Raw genomic sequence first — 5,000 nt, 5'->3', positions numbered from 1 at the left:
ACTCCTTTATAATGTCTCTACCAGGGCCTCCTACTCTCTACTCCGTTATAATGTCTCTACCAGGGCCTCCTCCTCTCTACTCCTTTATAACGTCTCTCCCAGGGCCTCCTCCTCTCTACTCCGTTATAATGTCTCTACCAGGGCCTCCTCCTCTCTACTCCTTTATAATGTCTCTACCAGGGCCTCCTCCTCTCTACTCCTTTATAATGTCTCTACCAGGGCCTCCTCCTCTATACTCCTTTATAATGTCTCTCCCAGGGCCTCCTCCTCTCTACTCCTTTATAATGTCTCTACCAGGGCCTCCTCCTCTCTACTCCTTTATAATGTCTCTACCAGGGCCTCCTCCTCTCTACTCCTTTATAATGTCTCTACCAGGGCCTCCTCCTCTCTACTCCTTTATAATGTCTCTACCAGGGCCTCCTCCTCTCTACTCCTTTATAATGTCTCTACCAGGGCCTCCTCCTCTCCACTCCTTTATAATGTCTCTACCAGGGCCTCCTCCTCTCTACTCCTTTATAATGTCTCTACCAGGGCCTCCTCTCTACTCCTTTATAATGTCTCTACCAGGGCCTCCTCCTCTCTACTCTTTTATAATGTCTCTACCAGGGCCTCCTCCTCTATACTCCTTTATAATGTCGCCTACCAGGGCCTCCTCCTCTCTACTCCTTTATAATGTCTCTCCCAGGGCCTCCTCCTCTCTACTCCGTTATAATGTCTCTCCCAGGGCCTCCTCCTCTCTACTCCTTTATAATGTCTCTACCAGGGCCTCCTCCTCTCTACTCCTTTATAATGTCTCTGCCAGGGCCTCCTCCTCTCTACTCCTTTATAATGTCTCTACCAGGGCCTCCTCCTCTCTACTCTTTTATAGTGTCTCTACCAGGGCCTCCTCCTCTCTACTTCTTTAGAATGTCTCTCCCAGGGCCTCCTCCTCTCTACTCCTTTATAATGTCTCTACCAGGGCCTCCTCCTCTCTACTCCTTTATAGTGTCTCTACCAGGGCCTCCTCCTCTCTACACCTTTAAAATGTCTCTACCAGGGCCTCCTCCTCTCTACTCCTTTATAATGTCTCTCCCAGGGCCTCCACCTCTCTACTCCTTTATAATGTCTCTACCAGGGCCTCCTCTATACTCCTTTATAACGTCTCTACCAGGGCCTCCTCCTCTCTACTCCTTTATAATGTCTCTACCAGGGACTCCTCTATACTCCTTTATAATGTCTCTACCAGGGCCTCCTCCTCTCTACTCCTTTATAATGTCTCTACCAGGGCCTCCTCTATACTCCTTTATAATGTCTCTACCAGGGCTTCCTCCTCTCTACTCCTTTATAATGTCTCTACCAGGGCCTCCTCCTCTCTACTCCTTTATAATGTCTCTACCAGGGGCTCCTCCTCTCCACTCCTTTATAATGTCTCTACCAGGGCTTCCTCCTCTCTACTCCTTTATAATGTCTCTACCAGGGCCTCCTCCTCTCTACTCCTTTATAATGTCTCTACTAAGGCCTCTTTTATACTCCTTTATAATGTCTCTACCAGGGCCTCCTCCTCTCTACTCCTTTATAATGTCTCTACCAGGGCCTCCACCTCTCTACTCCTTTATAATGTCTCTACCAGGGCCTCCTCCTCTATACTCCTTTATAACGTCTCTACCAGGGCCTCCTCCTCTCTACTTCTTTATAACGTCTCTCCCAGGGCTTCTTCCTCTCTACTCCTTTATAATGTCTCTACCAGGGCCTCCTCCTCTCTATAATGTCTCTCCCAGGGCCTCCTCCTCTCTACTCCTTTATAATGTCTCTCCCAGGGCCTCCTCCTCTCTACTCCTTTATAATGTCTCTCCCAGGGCCTCCTCCTCTCTACTCCTTTATAATGTCTCTACTAGGTCCTCCTCTCTACTCCTTTATAATGTCTCTACCAGGGCCTCCTCCTCTCCACTCCTTTATAATGTCTCTACCAGGGCCTCCTCTATACTCCTTTATAATGTCTCTACCAGGGCCTCCTCCTCTCTACTCCTTTATAATCTCTCTACCAGGGCCTCCACCTCTCTACTCCTTTATAATGTCTCTCCCAGGGCCTCCTCCTCTCTACTCCTTTATAATGTCTCTACCAGGGCCTCCTCCTCTCTACTCCTTTATAATGTCTCTACCAGGGCCTCCTCCTCTCCACTCCTTTATAATGTCTCTACCAGGGCCTCCTCCTCTCTACTCCTTTATAATGTCTCTACCAGGGCCTCCTCCTCTCTACTCCTTTATAATGTCTCTACCAGGGCCTCCTCCTCTCTACTCCTTTATAATGTCTCTACCAGGGCCTCCTCCTCTCTACTCCTTTATAGTGTCTCTACCAGGGCCTCCTCCTCTCTACTTCTTTATAATGTCTCTCCCAGGGCCTCCTCCTCTCTACTCCTTTATAATGTCTCTACCAGGGCCTCCTCCTCTCTACTCCTTTATAGTGTCTCTACCAGGGCCTCCTCCTCTCTACTCCTTTAAAATGTCTCTACCAGGGCCTCCTCCTCTCTACTCCTTTATAATGTCTCTCCCAGGGCCTCCACCTCTCTACTCCTTTATAATGTCTCTACCAGGGCCTCCTCTATACTCCTTTATAACGTCTCTACCAGGGCCTCCTCCTTTCTACTCCTTTATAATGTCTCTACCAGGGCCTCCTCTATACTGCTTTATAATGTCTCTACCAGGGCCTCCTCCTCTCTACTCCTTTATAATGTCTCTACCAGGGCCTCCTCTATACTCCTTTATAATGTCTCTACCAGGGATTCCTCCTCTCTACTCCTTTATAATGTCTCTACCAGGGCCTCCTCCTCTCTACTCCTTTATAATGTCTCTACCAGGGGCTCCTCCTCTCCACTCCTTTATAATGTCTCTACCAGGGCTTCCTCCTCTCTACTCCTTTATAATGTCTCTACCAGGGCCTCCTCCTCTCTACTCCTTTATAATGTCTCTACTAAGGCCTCTTTTATACTCCTTTATAATGTCTCTACCAGGGCCTCCTCCTCTCTACTCCTTTATAATGTCTCTACCAGGGCCTCCACCTCTCTACTCCTTTATAATGTCTCTACCAGGGCCTCCTCCTCTATACTCCTTTATAACGTCTCTACCAGGGCCTCCTCCTCTCTACTTCTTTATAACGTCTCTCCCAGGGCTTCCTCCTCTCTACTCCTTTATAATGTCTCTACCAGGGCCTCCTCCTCTCTATAATGTCTCTCCCAGGGCCTCCTCCTCTCTACTCCTTTATAATGTCTCTCCCAGGGCCTCCTCCTCTCTACTCCTTTATAATGTCTCTCCCAGGGCCTCCTCCTCTCTACTCCTTTATAATGTCTCTACCAGGGCCTCCTCCTCTCTACTCCTTTATAATGTCTCTACCAGGGCCTCCTCCTCTCCACTCCTTTATAATGTCTCTACCAGGGCCTTCTCCTCTCTACTCCTTTATAATGTCTCTACCAGGGCCTCCTCCTCTCTACTCCTTTATAATGTCTCTACCAGGGCCTCCTCCTCTCTACTCCTTTATAATGTCTCTACCAGGGCCTCCTCCTCTCTACTCCTTTATAATGTCTCTACCAGGGCCTCCTCCTCTCTACTCCTTTATAATGTCTCTACCAGGGCCTCATCCTCTATACTCCTTTATAATGTCTCTACCAGGGCCTCCTCCTCTCTACTCCTTTATAATGTCTCTACCAGGGCCTCCTCTCTACTCCTTTATAATGTCTCTCCCAGTGTTACTCATTTACATAGAGCAGAAACCACACACACACACACATTTACATTTCCACAGATAACACGGTAGGATAAAACATTTCCATTAGACAAAGGTGAAATGGATCAATTTCCTCTGCCAAGATAAATCTCACGTTTTACACCGACAGGGTCATTACGGCACATTTCAGAAATAATGTATTTAAAAATCGAGCCGACAGCGGAGACTGTTTCTCCCCACTCTCCAATTACCTTTAAAGAAAAGCTTATTCTGTGGACAATAAAGCACATTACGGCACAATATGAAACAGTCCGTAAAGACTCTGGTGTTTGACGAGGGGGTTAGAGAAAGCTCAGCATATTTAGGAAGGGTTGAAACTATCCTGTAGTTATCACTGACACCTCCCTCAGCACCTCGTGCAAATCTCCCATTACATCCCAGTCCACATAGATTAACCGGCCTGCAAGGTAGTGGGATTAACAGGCCTGCAAGGTGGTGGGATTGACAGGCCTTCAAGGTGGTGGGATTGACAGGCCTTCAAGGTGGTGGGATTGTCAGGTCTTCAAGGTGGTGGGATTGTCAGGCCTTCAAGGTGGTGGGATTGACAGGCCTTCAAGGTGGTGGGATTGACAGGCCTTCAAGGTGGTAGGATTGACAGGCCTTCAAGGTGGTGGGATTGACAGGCCTTCAAAGTGGTGGGATCAACAGGCCTTCAAGGTGGTGGGATTAACAGGCCTTCAAGGTGGTGGGATTGACAGGCCTTCAAAGTGGTGGGATCAACAGGCCTTCAAGGTGGTGGGATTAACAGACCTTCAAGGTGGTGGGATTAACAGACCTTCAAGGTGGTGGGATTAACAGACCTTCAAGGTGGTGGGATTGACAGGCCTTCAAGGTGGTGGGATTAACAGGCCTGCAAGGTGATGGGATTAACAGGCCTGCAAGGTGATGGGATTGACAGGCCTTCAAGGTGGTGGGATTAACAGACCTTCAAGGTGGTGGGATTGACAGGCCTTCAAGGTAGTGGGATTGACAGGCCTTCAAGGTAGTGGGATTGACAGGCCTGCAAAGTGGTGGTGATGCTACCAGGCCTGCGTGGCGCAGGGCAGAATGAGAGAAAGAGAATAAAAATCTCATCAGAGCTCTTCCACCCCAATCCATGGCTCCCACATTGACCTTGAGTCTCCCCCTCCCTGCTTCCCTCTTTTAGGTAGACCGGGAGCCCAGGGGCCTTATTCTCCATCTCTCCCTCCCTCTTCCCTCCCCTGTTAGTTGAACCAGGAGAATGGGAGGGGCTCTGGCGAGG

The sequence above is a fragment of the Salvelinus alpinus genome, chromosome 5, assembly GCF_045679555.1.
Source record: "Salvelinus alpinus chromosome 5, SLU_Salpinus.1, whole genome shotgun sequence".
Lineage (NCBI taxonomy): Eukaryota > Metazoa > Chordata > Actinopteri > Salmoniformes > Salmonidae > Salvelinus > Salvelinus alpinus.
This window is presented reverse-complemented; position numbering follows the sequence as displayed.